The sequence below is a fragment of the Rhinopithecus roxellana genome, chromosome 3, assembly GCF_007565055.1.
Source record: "Rhinopithecus roxellana isolate Shanxi Qingling chromosome 3, ASM756505v1, whole genome shotgun sequence".
In the NCBI taxonomy this organism is placed as follows: Eukaryota; Metazoa; Chordata; class Mammalia; order Primates; family Cercopithecidae; genus Rhinopithecus; species Rhinopithecus roxellana.
The window spans coordinates 183,145,085-183,161,821 of NC_044551.1; positions in this window are offsets into that span (position 1 = coordinate 183,145,085).

The window sequence follows — 16,737 nt, forward strand, 5'->3', positions numbered from 1 at the left end:
CAACAAAGGAGCAATAAAAGGGAACTTTAATATAAAGATATATATATATATATATATATATATGAACTTTAATGTAAACAACAAAAGAGCAATAAAAGAGAACTTTAATAATTTCCCTACCTCTCAACATACATAAAAGGAGATCAAGTTCATAACTCCTAGTAATATTTCTCAAATCTCCCATTCTTTCTCCCCAACTCTATCATGCCCAACATTCCCACTGCCATTACCCTCCAAAAAGCAAACCAACCAGCCAAACATCCTCCACTCTACCCTCCACTCCTGATTATGTGGATTGATCTCACAAAGCCCATCTCCTTCTTCTCTCACCTCTTCCTACCTTTTTTGTCTCCCACTTCTGTGCTAGGTCATCAAAAAAATACACTAGAATAATGAGATCAAATACAGATTTGCTGCTATGGGCAGAAGACAGGCAGATGCTTTGATGCAGAGAATGTGGAATTTGATGCCTTTTTCCTGGCTCCTATAATCTCATTGGCTGGAGAGAAGCTTCATGAAAGAGGTGTTTCAGGGAGTCTGCGTAACATGTGCAAAAAATAATAATATACGCTAAGTCGTAGTCTTACTATACCTTACTTACTGCCCTCCACACTCACACATAGCTCCATGAACTTGTGAGAGAGGGTTTTGGTGCTACACAAGCTCCATGGCTTGGGTTTCTGTCACTTTGATCAGAGCAAAGTGCAGAGAGAAATAACTTTTTTTTTTTTTTTTTTTTTTTTTTTTTTTGAGACGGAGTCTCCCTCTGTCACCCAGGCTGGAGTGCCGTGGTGCGGTCTCAGCTCACTGCAAGCTCTGCCTCCCAGGTTTACACCATTCTTCTGCCTCAGCCTCACTAGTAGCTGGGACTACAGGTGTCCGCCACCAAGCCCGGGTAATTTTTTCTATTTTTAGTAGAGATGGAGTTTCACCGTGTTACCCAGGATGGTCTCCATCTCCTGATCTCGTGATCCGCCCGCCTCGGCCTCCCAAAGTGCTGGAATTACAGGCATGAGCCACCGCGCCCTGTTGAGAAATAATTTTTTAAAACTCAGTTTAAAAAAAAATTGAGTTCATCTATATGTGAATTGGCAGAGATACCTTCTGAAGAATAAAATAGAATGAAAAGTTAGGGCAGGCTGGGTTCTCTGGAAATGTGTGCAGAAATGTGTGGGCTGCAAGAGCTTTGTCAGGGTCAAAACTGGTGAAAGAAACGGGAGATAGAAGGATTGGATAAAGGGAGAAATTCAATTGCCATGCAGGATTGACAAAGCCTCGGCCGACCCTGCTGGGACCTCTGGGTGTATGGATGGGCAGTTTCCCCATTTTGGCTGAAATTGCCAGGTCTTTATATCCTCATTTCTCTCAGTCACAGAAGTGGACCTCCCTGGGAAAGAGATGACCTAGGAAGAGATTGGTCTCCAGAGCTAAGGCTGACCCTGTGAATGGGCTCACTGCTAAAGATTGCCTGCTGACCACGCTCCCCTCAACTTGGGAGCCTCTATGAAGGGGAATGTAGGTCATCTCTGTCTAAGTCTATCTTGGAAATGAGAAGTGAAATAAAGAAAGAGGGAGAAAGAAAAGTAACAGTGGTTTTGAAAATGAAAAGATAGAAGGAGCTTTCTTTGGAAAGGGGCATGAGAAGTGGAGAAAAAATAGCTGTTATGCTAGAATGCCTTCAACTTTGGGGAGATAGATGGTGAAACAAAATTCTAGGGTATTCTGTGCTTTATTCAATTAAGTCTCCTATCAGCATTTTTAAAGAGAATCATTATATTCAGAATAATTGTGTCTCCCAACATTCATACGTTAAAACACTAAAACAAACCCCACCAAATGTGATAGTAGTAGAAGTAGGACCTTGTGGAGGTAATTAGGATTAGATTGGGTTATGAGGGGAGAGCCATTGTGAATAAAATTAGCGCCCTTGTAAGAGTCGTGAGAGAGCTTGCTTCCCCATCTACTCTCTGCCATGTAACGATAGGATGAGAAATTGGAAGTCTGCAACCCAGAAGACGGCTTTCACCTAACCATACTGGAACACTGATCTTGGACTTCCAGCCTCCAGGACAGATATTTAAGAAATAAATAACCGTTGTTTTTAAGCCACCCACTCTCTGATAGTTTTGTTGTAGAAGCCTGAGCTAAGACAAGACTTAAGTAAACATTTCGATTCCTTTTTAGTTCTTGTTCTGTCTGCAATACTGGGAATAGGCTGAATTCAAGTTTTCTGTGAGTAACAAAAGGATTGTCATTCCCTTATTTAAAACCCTTCTGTGACTTTCCATGATCCTCGAGATACACACTTACCAAAATGACAAACAAGACCTTGCCTTTAGTGGACTTCACTCTTCCCTCTTCACCCTTCCTCTTATAGGAGGGTACATTCAAGCTACATTGTAAATAACTAGCTGGTATGTACACATCCTTCCAACTTTTCACACATACCTTTTCCTCTGTTTGAATCACTTGTCTTCACTTAGCTTCCTTTTCCAGAAAGTTTCAACTTAAGCGCCACTTTCTCAGAAAGCCTTCCATAATGCCAACACCACAACTGTACTCTCCATCACAACTATATTTTTCTTTCAAAACATTCATAATATTCCAAATTATTAATTTATCTTAATTTCTGTATTCCCTAAGAGGCTGAAAATTTGATGAGGATAAGGAAGTATCTGTTTTTTTCATCACTGCATCTCAGTGCTTCATGTGGGAAAGGAAGGTTTTAATGGTGGAGTTATCAGTGATAAGCAACAGATCATGGTAGAGAATTCTAAAATGGGCAGCTGTGATACTGAAAACAGAATGAAATTATTGGTGGTATCTATAGATTTGGAATAAGAGTAATTATTATTATAACAATGATAATAATAGTAAACACATCAATTATACAGCATTCCATGCACAGATCTAAGTGTTCTAGACACATTATTTTGTTTCTTGCAATAATGTGATGCAGTAATATGGTTAGCTATTTAGCTGAGGGAATCTACAGAAAGTAATGATGATTTAACAGTGTCTTTTGAGGTTACATAATAAAATAGTAAAACAATTAAAGGCATGGACTACAGAAGAGTTGGACTTGGGTGAAACTATCACCTACTTTGGAGCAAAAAGTTTTTGAACCTATTTGCACATTTGTAAAAGGAGACATTCATCATATCTTACTTAAAAGGATATGTGAAGGACAAATAAGCATAGTATTTGCTGCAGAACAAATAAATGACACAGAGAAAAAGTCCATTTTATTTCTTCACCCTCATCCCAAAGTTTTCCATGCTACCTCTTGTATCAACTTATAACTTCTTTATAAACCAATAGTAGCTAGTTTGGTTTATGCACACTAAGTCAGATAATAAAAGTTGAACAAAATTTATCCAATGCATTATCACTATGAATTTACTGGCTTATATTCAAGATTATAATAACTATGCATTGCCTTTGTAATACTTTTATGCCCAGGGCTAATGTAATTAAGGTTGTCATAACCCTGTTTGTACATTTATACTTGATTGCATATTAATGTGTGTAACTTTGAATTATACCAGTTCCTAACGGGTTTTAAAAATATTTTAGTATTTTTGTGCCATGAGTCCTTTATTGTTTTCTCAGCTCTAATCTAGTCTAAGGGCAACTATTTTCTCCCATCAGCACCCATAGCATACACTGCTAATCATCAAAGTTTTCTTTCCAACTGAGCCTCTACAGGTCCTCCAAATCCTTCTCAAACAGCCAAACACCTGATCAGAGTTGGCCTGGGAAACATTTGTCACTCCAGGAATGAGAAATCAGAAAAGTGATGTTAGAACAAGCTAAAGAAAAAGGGAGGGTTAGTGAAGTTTTATGAAAGAGGACTTGAATTATAAAAGCAATGCAGATAAGAAAAATAATTCATCTTAGTATTCTGATTCAGTCTGTAACACTGTATTACATTTTCACTTTAAATTATGCCATCCTGTTTTCTGTTTCCATAGTTATATCTCCAATGAGGGAATAAAATAGGTTTATATTAACTTAATATTAAATTACTATTCATGTGGTTTTACCTTAGCCAAATCAATTTCATCTTTTATTTCCACCACATGTAAGGATACTCATTACAAAAGATGGGGGAGAAAAGGGAACATGCCTAACTTGCTCCCACTAATTTCTAAGGACCTTTTAAGCAGGCAGTTCACACTTGTAAGAGCATTTGAATGTGGGAAGTAATGGATAGAAGGAAGGAAGGAGGAAGTAGACAAAATCAGGGACATTGGGAGGGGTAGATACTGAAGATTTTAATTCTGTGCTTCTTAGTATATTGAGGATCTCACATCTTTCTGAAAAGTTGATGAAGGCTATCAGCTCTCACTCCAACCAAGTCACTGCCATCAATACTTTAAAGTTTTGTATACATCCTCACTGACCAATAGGGGCACCCATGGATAACAACATAATCACTCCTGCATTAGCTAGATGTGGCTTTCTAGAAGATGAAATTAGATTACTCACCAACATTAAAACAAGGGTATAATTTTTCCCATGACCATAGTACCTTATGCACATGTCAGATTCTAAGTAAACCAGAGGGTTCCCCAAATTTCCATTCATAATTTTAGAGCATCATTTCCACATTTTAACTATTTGCCTACCGCTTTCATGGTTCCACTTATATCTGTATAAAATAAAAATATTTAAATCGTTTAATATTTTTAAAATTCAATTTCTAATAGATAACTATTGTATACATTTTCTATTTCTATAGTAAATGTAATATTAATATACCTTTTATATAGATGTTTCTATAGTGATCTGTCTTATAAATTATAATGTATTACCTCCACTTCAGAGATGTAGAATGTGAGATCTGAACACTGAAATAACTTGGATAAGTTCTCACTGCTAAGACGTGGAAGAAGTAAGATTCAGGTACAGGTCTGACTGGCTATAAAGTTTCTGCTCTGAGTTAGTGAGTTTGTTATTTGTTAGGCTTTTATTAGGCTATAAAACATTAAATATAAAGAATGTGGACAGACTTCACTAATAAGCTGGCTTACTAATAAATTGGCTATATATTTGATATATATATATAATATATATATTATATATATAATATATTTGATATATATATATAATATATATATTATATATATAATATATATAATATATATATTTGATATATATATATTATAAGAAAGTTAGGAGAAGGTCTCATAAGCATGTTAAAAAATGGCTGAGCTTAGGTCATTTATTTTGAAGCTTTTTGATAGGAGTGATGGGTCTGTCTGTTTTTTTTTATTTGTTTGAATACTGATTGATTAGAAACAACCTTTCCCATATTAGAATACATTCTGGTGAAAATGTCAGTTAAAGTGTTCTGCTATGCCTTGGGAAAATAATTGACATATCACTGATGGCTGGCCAGTCAGACGCTATCTGTCTGAAGAAATGTGAAAATGAGTGGGTTAGTGAAAAAAAAATTGAAAAATGCTTGGACGTAATTCATTTCATTGCACACTCCCTAAAAGATGTCTATTACCTCCTATACCTCCACCCAGTACTTTTCTGGCCCTAGCTAAAGCTGGGATCATTAGATGTCCCTTCCAGTCTAAGAGCTCTAAGATTATACCATCAATAAAGTATTCATCTGCTTCTGTTGGCTAGGGTCCGTTTCTAGTAGCTCAAATAAGAATTTTAAAAGACGTTACTCTTGTTTCTAAATTTTCCTCCAGAAGGATCAAACTAACTTACATTCCCATCAATTATATATGAATGTGTTAAGGTAGTATAGTATTCTAAAGGAAATAGCGAAGACTATCCAAATGACAAATGGGAACTGGCAATGTTTTCATCTGAATTTGCTTTACAGAAACAACATTTTCTCTTCTTTCATTAAAGCAAACTGATTCTTGGCTTGCAGTTAATATCACAGTAAATAAATGACACTTTTACCTCAAAGTTAGAGAATTCATTTTTCATGGGATTATAATTGCCTTAGCAAAAACAAATATCTTGATTATGTTCTGTGAACATTTTCTTTATAACAGTGTGCTCAGATCTCCTTTGAGTCGCTTTGAAACTTGTCCAATCTTGCCAGCAATTGATCATCAACTAGATGTTTCTGTGAATAAACATCCAATTTACTGCAATGATTTGCAGATATAATTGTAACTGTCTCTGTATCTGTCTTTATTCAATTGCATATAGCAGCAATGAATATATGAATGTAAAAATAGCTATGTATATATTATTTTAAATGGTGATTAGAAAGCAAATCACCTGTAAAGCTGATGGAAAGATTGCTACCCTCTTCTGAGCTTGAAAATTCTTATTTATGTTTAGTGTTAAATTTAAATGTGAAAAAAACACAAAAGGATTAGCCAAAAAAATACACAAGCAGTGAGCTATGAAGATGACCTGGTCACTGACACTGAAACTGACGATGAATGTTAAAAGTAGATTAAAGTATTTCCTTCCTTGGGAATGAAGACAGAGAAGGAAACCTGTAATTAAAGCATTTGTGTTGTGGGTAGAGGAGTCTCTAGCAGCAGTGGACCTTACAAAATAAACAAGTTGACTGATTCAGCTCAAAACAGATGCTGTTCAACAAAGGGAATGTTTTTAGCATTATGAGAACTAGATAAGTTCTCATGATTGTTGGTAGAAATCAGTACATCAATTTGAAATGTTGGCAATATTCAGACGGAGGAGTGTACTTCCATTTCAACTGACAAATTTGAGCTTCAGAATCAACTATCCTCTGTGATCATTCCACTAGAAATATCACATTTGAGATAGCCAGAATGGAACAAAAAATTTATGGCGAATGATCATATGCAAATTTCTAAAGGGAAAAGACACTCAAAAGACATTTCTTCTCCTTTCATGTCACTCTACATACATGAATCAACTCCAACGAAAACCGGAAAATATTTATTGAACATTTATTAACTGCAAGGTACTGTACAAGAAACTGGAGATACAGTCATCAACAAGAGACTCAAACTGGCTTCCCTCTCTAGAAGGGAGGCACATAATATATTTGTGTGTGTACGTGTATGTGTGTATAATATTATTTCAGGAAGTTATATGGGCCACAAAGACTGTTAGAGCACAATAGATGGTAGATGAGACCAACTGAAAAAGCATGGTCAGGAATAAACTTTCTTAAGGTAACATTTGAATGAATTCAGGAAATTAGCAAAGATTTCCTTGACAAGGAAACAACAAATAAAAATGCTCGGGTATGGGAATAAGCTTGACATATTTGAAGATAAACATGGAGGTCTACATTTCTAAAGTTAAGCGGGAGAAGGGGAGAATAGTAGGTCATGATGAGAGGGAATTATGTAGGAGCAGAACATGTAGGGTCTTGTAGATCATGATACTGAGTTTGAATGGTATTTATTTAATGAATGGAGTTTAACAGTAAGCCATATGAGTCCTTTGATCATAGAGTCATGGTCAGCCATTTCCTTGTTTTCTACCATTTTCCCATTAGATAGAAGAGTCTACAAGAGTGTGGTGGTATTTCCCTTGTTCACTGTTTATATTCCCGGTATCTAGCATTGTGTGTATGTAAAGCATTAAGCATACATTAAGCATCTGCAGAAAGTAAGTGGATATAAATCTGGTTCCAAAATATTAGCGAAACTTCATGTTTTAGCTACACTTGGCAAAAATGAAGAGAAAACACTAAGGTAATTAGAACTTAGAATCAAATACATGTATTTTTAGCTAAATAGATGATTGGAACAGTACTTTCGTTCCCCACTTGCGCATGAGTCTTTTTTTTTTTTTTTTCTATTTTCATAAGGGAAATCAAGCAAGATGCAAATGCTATCACTTCAGGCAGTGCCTTTGTAGACTAAACTTTGTCCTTCAGAGGCAGTGCTCACATTAATTAGAATAGACCAGCAGGGAATATTAGGGGCTTAAGATACTCTGTAAGTTTACATCATCAAAATGCATCAAATTGAATATTTGGCTTATTTCTCTTTGTGATAACTGAATCGTCTCAGCTTTTATTTAAGATAGCACATTAAATGCAGAGTAGAAGGACTTTGGTTCTCCTTGCAGTTTTTAGGCAAATATGAATCTAGATTTCCTCAACCAATATAGAAGATTTTTTATTAATTAAAATGAAACTATTGTTAAATAGTAATTCTATTTACATGGCTGTGTGCTAAAGGTTGGGGAAACTTTTATTTTGATTCTGAATATTACTTCTACCTGAAAATTTCCTGACTCCCTAATTTTTATCCTAATAAAGTCATATATATTCTTTAAAATCTAGACCCAGATTAAATATCTATTGATATGACCACATTGGGCAAAATTAATTACCCAATTTTTATGTCCTCACTACCTTTCATTCACAAAATTGTCATATTTTTCTGAATTCATCAGATCACAAGTTCATCACCTCCACTTTGTTGAGAGCTTCCCTAGAGAATGGATTCAAATTCATCTTCTCCATCTCTTCAAATTTTAGCAAAGTCTGGCATGTGATGAGCTCTTGTAAAAGACTAAATAAAACAATACACATTGATATATTATTATGTATTTTCTAGATTGTGGCTCAGGGTTTCCAATTACCCTGGAAGCAGCACACTATCAGTTTGATGTTCAAAGATAATTTACAGTTTATCTCTAGAGATAAAATGAACACAGTTTAAAGAGGAGCAAACAAGTCAGTGTTTATTACAGAACTAGTTTTTATGTTGAACATATTGGCTGATCAAGTTCTGGAAGCCAAAGATAAATTTTTTTTATAAGAGATAATATGAGGCACAGTGGCTTGTGCCTGTAATCCCAGTCACTCAAGAGCCTGATGCAGGAGGATTGCTTCAGGCGAGGAGCTCAAGATGAGTTTGGGCAACATAGCAAGAAAAAATAAATAAGAGAACAAAAATAAAAGAAGAGATGATATAGACTAGTCTATTAAAGAATGAAGCCAGGCACGGTGGCTCAAGCCTGTAATCCCAGCACTTTGGGAGGCCGAGACAGGCGGATCATGAGGTCAGGAGATCGAGACCATCCTGGCTAACACGGTGAAACCCCGTCTCTACTAAAAAATACAAAAATCTAGCCGGGCGAGGTGGCGGGCGCCTGTAGTCCCAGCTACTCGGGAGGCTGAGGCAGGAGAATGGTGTAAACCCGGGAGAAGGAGCTTGCAGTGAGCTGAGATCCGGCCACTGCACTCCAGCCTGGGCGACAGAGCAAGACTCCGTCTCAAAAACAAACCAAACCAAACCAAACCAAACCAAAACAAAACAAAACAAAAACAAAAACAAAAAAGAATGAAAGAGTTGGATGCCTAGAGAATGTGAGTGCCAAAGAAATCTAACTAACTAGACCCATGGCCATAATTTATCATCTACAAGACTGGAACAATAATGTCAAATAACGTTTTTAATTTTATTTAGTGACAGGAAGAAAACAACCAAACTCCTTAATCTGGGGATGTTACCTTTATACTTACAAAGTGAACTTGATTTGGAGTAGAGGCTCCATATGATTAGATGGGAAAATTTTTAAAGAAAGTTTGAATTAATCATTCATGGAAGAGAGAAAGAGGGAAAGTGATTTTCACAGATTTTTTTCACAGCTTTTCCTTTTCTTTTTTCTCTCCATTACCATTTTTTCCTACCTCGTCTTCTCTACCCCTCCTAACTATTCATCTGGCTTGCTTTTTTTTCTAAAAAGTGCTGATTGGAGGAAGAAATATATAAGAAATACATAAAAGCTGAATATTGATCTCAATTGTCTACATGACAGATTCATATCAAATTACTCCAGTAAAAATATCTAATATTCCCTTGAAATAGAGGTAAATTTGATTCAGAACAAGCTATACAACAAATTGGTAAATGAAAAAAAAATTGAGGAAACATTTTTTAAGAAAATTTAATTTTAATTTTTTAGATAACCTAGAGCTTTGACTTACTTTCACTTCACTAATGTGTCATCGTAAATTGCCTCACCTTTTTGCCTCTGACTCTGCTCCAGTACAAGGCTTAGCTGGCAGTTGTAAAGAAGCAAGGAGAAGATTCTGATTTCTGCAGAAATGGCAAGTGGTCAAGGAGAAAGTCTAAGTACCGCTGTAGCCATGACATGTCAGTGAGGATTCGTGGGGTGCACTGTTCATGGCAGATGAATATGTGCACACTGAAGACTGGCCCTGAGGAGGGGCTGACGTCAATGCAGCATCTGCCCTTCTGCAGCATGCTCGGCCCTTTCATTACTGAAATAGCTCCACAGAGTGGCCTGGACTGGCCTGAGATACAGCAGCAGCTGTGTTATTTTCCTCCTTCCCTAAGATCACAAATGACTGCACTTATGAGAAGGGTCTGCATGGAAAAACAGATTTCTCTTTTGTTTTTCCCACTGAGTTAACTACAAACATCTCCCAGCTACTCGGGAGGCTGAGGCAGGAGAATGGCGTAAACCCGGGAGAAGGAGCTTGCAGTGAGCTGAGATCCGGCCACTGCACTCCAGCCTGGGCGACAGAGCAAGACTCCGTCTCAAAAACAAACCAAACCAAACCAAAACAAACCAAAACAAAACAAAAACAAAAACAAAAAAGAATGAAAGAGTTGGATGCCTAGAGAATGTGAGTGCCAAAGAAATCTAACTAACTAGACCCATGGCCATAATTTATGATCTACAAGACTGGAACAATAATGTCAAATAACGTTTTTAATTTTATTTAAAATTAAAGGAGGTGGGGACACTTACTGCATGATACAGAGCATCCTCAAAGACTTGCTGAATTTAAAAGTATTGACTTAGGACTTAAGTACATGAAACTCTAAAAGGGTGTTGTGGGAGGCTCTTGGAATTTGATCTTCCTTTTTGTGATTCTTGATATATTAGTAAGTGTCGCCACCATCCAAGACAATGTTATATTAAAAAGTACAGCACCTAGGACAAAAAGCTTTTGAAGAGCTACTGAAAACATTTGAAATTGTACATAAAATTTACATATTCATATATAAACCCAGAAAAATTAAAATTATAATGGTTTAGTTAATTGCTCATGAATTATTTTATAACTAGCCAATTGCTCAATGCGAATCTTATATAGACGTAAAAATCAAAGCATAGATTTAACCTAATAAGGTTAAAATTGTAAGAAAATATTAATAATGGAATTTATAAGAACTCAATTATAAAAATGAGAGGATTCCACTTTGTTATAATTACTTATGATATTCAATAGGTTTGTAAGTATTTTGTAATATGCCAAGTACAATATAGGCTAAGGATACCCAAAGTGGAAATGCATGGACTATGAGGGCACCAGAATTGTCCTAAGGTCCTCTATTTATGCAGAAATACTTATGAGTTCTTTTTCCTTACTACAGCATTCATCTATTTGCTTCTTTCTATTCCCATGCCACTAGAGTCCCCTTCACTACTGTTTATCATCTGAATTCACTTCAATTTTCTGATAATGGTTCTTTCTATCTCCAACTGTGCCAACTCTTTTAGATCATCTCCACTGCAGCTTAGTGTAATCCACCATATTCTGACTCTGTTCTTCCCTCCAAGAAGCTCCCAGTGTGGTATGGTTTGGCTATGTCCCGAAACTTATCTTAAATTGTACTTCCCACAATCCCCACTTGTCATGGGAGGGATAATTTAATCATGGAGGCAGTCACTCTCATGTTCTTCTCATGGTAGTGAATGAGTTCTTATGACATCTGATGATTTTATAAGGGGCTTTTCCCCCTTTTGCTCAGCACTTCTCCTTACTGCCACCATGTGAAGAAGGGCATGTTTGCTTTCCTTTCCACCATGATTGTAAATTTTCTGAGGCCTCCTCAGCCATGCTGAACTGTGAGTTAATTAAACCTCTTTTCTTTATAAATTACCCATTCTCAGGTATGTCTTTATTAGTAGCATGAAAATGGACTAATACAGTAAATTGGTACCAGAAGTGGGATGCTGAAGTAAAGATACTTGAAAATGTGGAAGTAACACTGAAACTGGGTAACAGGCAGAGACTGGATCAGTTTGGAGGGCTCAGAAGAATACAGAAAAGTGTGGGAAAGTTTGGAACTCTCTAGAGACTTGAGAGTTCAGAAGACAGGAAGATGTGGGAAAGTTTGGAACTTCCTAGAGACTTGTTGAATTGCTTTGCCCAAAATGCTGATTATGATATGGACAGTGAAATCCATGCTGAGATGGTCTCAGAGATAAAGAACTTGTTGGGAACTGGAATAATGGTGATTATTGCTATGATTTAGCAAATGGACTGGCAGAATATTGCCCCTGTCCTAGAGATATGTGGAACATTGAACTGTAGAGAGATGATTTAGGGCATCTGGCAAGAGAAATTTCTAAGCAGCAAAGCATTTAAGAGGAAGGAGATCATAAAATTGTGGAAAATTTCCAGGCTGATGATGTGAAAGAAAATAAAAAACCCATTTTGGGAGGAGAAATTCAAGCCTGCTGCAGAAGCTTGCATAAGTAATGAGGAGTTGAATGTTAATCAGGAAGACAATGCGGAAAATGTCTCCAGGGCATGCAAAAACCTTCAAGGTATCCCCTTCTATCAAAGGCCCAGAAGCCTTGGAGGGAAAAATGATTTCTTGGGCTGGGCCCAGGGCCTACTTGCTACATGCATCCTTGGGTCATGGTGCCCTGTGTCCCAGCTGCTTCAGCTCCAGCCATGGCTAAAATGTAGAGCTCAGGTCATTGCTTCAGAGAGTGCAAGTCCCAAGTCTTGGCAGCTTACACATGGTGTTGGGCCTGCAGATGCACAGAACTCAAGAATTGAGGTTTGGGAACTTCTGCCTAGATTTCAGAGGATGTATGGAAATGCCTGAATGTCCAGATAGAAGATTGCTGCAGGGGTGGAGCCCTCATAGAGAACCTCTGCTAGGGCAGTGCAGAAGGGAAATGTGGAGTCAGAGCCCCCATACAGAGTCCCCACTGTGGCACTGCCTAGTGGAGTTGTGAGAAGTGTCCCAACTGTCCTCCAGACCCCAGAATGGGAGATTCACTGACAGCTTGTACTCTACATCTGGAAAAGCCACAGACACTCAATGCAAGTCCATGGAAACAGCCAGAATGGGAGCTGTATCCTGCGAAACCACAGGGATGAAGCTGCTCAAGGCCATTGCAGCCCATCTTTTGCATCAGCATAACCTGAATGTGAGGCAGGGAGTCAAAGGAAGTTATTTTGGAACTTTAAGGTATAATGACAGAGCTATTGGATTTCCGACTTGCATGGGGCCTGTAGTCCCCCTTTTTTTGGGCCAATTTCTCTCATATGGAATGGCAGTATGTACCCAATGCCTGTAGACCCACTATTTCTATGAAGTAACTAACTTACTTTTTATTTTACAGGCTCATAGGTGGAAGGGACTTGCCTTGTCTCAGATGAGACTTTGAACTTGGAATGAGTTAAGACTTTGTGGGACTGTTGGAAGGGCATTATCATGTTTTGAAACGGGAGGACATGAGATTTGGGAGGAGTCGGGGTGGAATAACATGGTTTAGCTCTGTCCCCACCCAACTAAAATCTTGAATTATAGTAAGTTCCATAAGCCCCACATGTTGTGGGAGGGAGCCAGTTGGGGATAGTTTAATCATGGGGGTGTTTGTCCTCATGCTGTTCTCATGATAGTGAGTGCATTCTCACAAGATCTGATGATTTTATAAGGGGCTTTTCCCTCTTTTGCTTGGCACTTCTCCTTGCTATTTCCATGTGAAATAGGATGCATTTGCTTCCCCTTCTGCCCCAATTGTTAGTTTCCTGGGGCGCAGCCATGCTGAACTGTGAGTCAATTAAACCTCTCTCATTGATAAGTTACTCAGTCTTAGGTATGTCTTTGTTAGCAGTGTAAGAGTGGACTAATACACAGTGCTCTCAGAGTGAAATCCAACCTTTAAATGTGGTGAAAAATAGCCTCCAGGTTTTGGCCCCAGCTAAGCAACCTCCTACAACTCATCTTTCTCAATCCCAACTATTGTCTTCTCTTCCCTTTGCCATGCAGAAACACTTTATCTTTTAACCATTTTGAACTTTTTGTAGTTTCTTAAGTAATGAATACTTTAATCTCCTTTGGGTTTTTGTGTATGTCATTCTTATTACTGGAAACTTTTTTCTGATTCCTTACTTCCACACTGCAGAGTCAATAATACTGCCTCATCATTAAGGTCTTAATTTATACATAATTTATTCTGTTCCCCCAAATAAGCTGGCTGGTGAGTTTATCAGCTCTCAAAGTTCTTTACCCTCCTCTCCCTGAGACCTCCTCTCTTCAGCTATAACACTTTTCTGATTCTTCTCTCAATGTTATACTCAGACCTCTTCTTTCACACTGTTTTCCTCTTTGGAAATTCCTAGCTTATTCTTATACTATTCAACTTTTATGCATTCTCTAAAATCTCTAATTCATACCACCTCCAAGATGTTTCAGGTTACTCTTCTCCTCTGTGATAAATTTTATACTCAGAGTACATGATATATATTATCTGTTTAACTTACTCAACATTTACCATACACTTCTCTGAAATGTCACTGATGTCATTGTCAGATATCATTTTTCAGTTCTGGTAATAACAGTTCTGGTATAAAAAGAAATACTTTGAGGGCAAATATATATGTGTGTGTGTATATATAAGTGTGTAAATATATATATGTGTGTGTAAATATATGTGTGTGTATATGTATACATGAGATACATGTACATACATGATACATGTATATATACATGTATATCTCATATATATGTGTGTATATACTCATGTAAGTATATATACATGTACATGTATATATACACATATATATGAGATATTTATTGTTGAATGAACATGAGTGACAAATCGGAAGGAAATAATTTCCAGCAGAGAAAACAAATTATGACAAATTATTTTTTAAAACATTATAAGAAATGTCAAAAGAATTATGAATCTTTAATAAATGTGGTTTAGAGACATCAGTTTGGGCTACTTGCCATGAATTATTTTTTAATATATAATTTTAACTTTTATTTTAGATGTATGGGATACATGTGCAGGTTTGTTACATGAGTATATTGTGTGATGCTGAGGTTTGGGTATGATTGAACCCATCACCCAGGAAGTGAGCATAATACCTAAGAGTTTTTCAAACCTAGATGCCCTCCCTTTTTCCCTCCTTTAGTAGTCCCCAGTGTCTATTGCTGCCACCTTTATGTCCATGAGTACCCACTGTTTAGCTCTCACTTATAAAGGAGGACATGTGGTATTTGGTTTTCTGTCCCTCTGTTAATTTGCTTAGGATAATGACCTCCGACTGCATCCATGTTTCAGCAAATGATACAATTTGTTTTGTTTTCTGGCTGCCTTGTATTTCATAGTATACATGTACCACATTTTATTTGTCTAATTCACCATCGATAGACACCTAGGTTGATTTCATGTCTTTGTTATTGTAAATAGTCCTGCATTGAACATGTAAGTGCATGTGTCTTTTTGGAAGAACAATTTATTTTCTTTTGGATATATGCATAGTAGTGTGATTACTGGTTCAAATGTTAGTTCTGCATTAAGTTCTTTTAGAAATCACCAAAATGCTTTATAAAAAGCAAATGGCTGAATTAATTTGCACTTTCAAGAACAGTGTGGAGGTGTTCCCTATTCTCTGCAGACTCATCAGCAACTATTTTTGACTTATTTTTATATATATATTTTTATATTTTTTTTCACAGCAGCCATTCTCATTGATATGAAATAATATATCTCTGTAATTTTAATTTGCCTGTCTCTAGTGATAATGATGTGGAGCATTTGTCAAGTATTTCTTGGCTGTTTGTATGTCTTCTTTTGAAAAGCGTCTGTTCATGTCCTTTGCCCATTTTTTTAATAGAGTTTTTTTTCACTTGTTGGATTAAGTTATTTATAGATTCTGGATGTTAGACCTTTATCAGATGCATAGTTTCCAAATATTTTCTTCCATTCTATAGGCTGTCTATTTCCTCTATTGATAGTTCTTGTTGCTGTGCAGAAACTCTTTGGTTTAAATAAGTCTCACTTGTCAATTTTTTTTTTTTTTTGTTGTAGTTGCTTCTGAGGATTTAGTCATAAATTCTTTCCAAGACTAGTGTCTAGAATGTTGGTCTCCTGGATTTTCTTCTAGGATTCTTATATTTAGAGCTCTTACATTTAAATATTTAATCCATCTTGAGTTACTTTTTGTATATAGTGAAAGGTAGGGGTCCAGTTGCATTCTTCTGCATATGGCTAGCCAGTTTTCCCAGCATCATTTAGTCCTTTCCCCATTGCTTGGTTTTATCTATAGCCAATATTGTTGGCTATAGGCATGTGGCTTTATTTCTCAGTTCTCTATTCTGTTCCATTTTTCTATGTGTCTGTTTTTGTACCAGTATCATGATGTTTTGTTTACTGTAGCCTTATAGTATAGTTTGAAATCAAGTAATATGACACTTCCAGCTATTTTATTTTTGCTTAAAATTGCTTTGACTACACTTTGGGAGGCTGAGGTGGGCAGATCACGAGGTCAGGAGATTGAGACCCTCCTGGCCAACATGATGAAACCCTGTCTCTACTAAAAATACAAAAATTAGCTGGGTATGGTAGTGCATGCCTGTAATCCCAGCTACTCAGGAGGCTGAGGCAGGAGAATTGCTTGAACCTGGGAGTTGGAGGTTGCAGTGAGCTGAGATCACGCTACTGCACTCCAGCCTGATGACAGAGCGAGACTCCATCTCAAAAAAGAAAAAAAAAAAATGCTTTGATCAG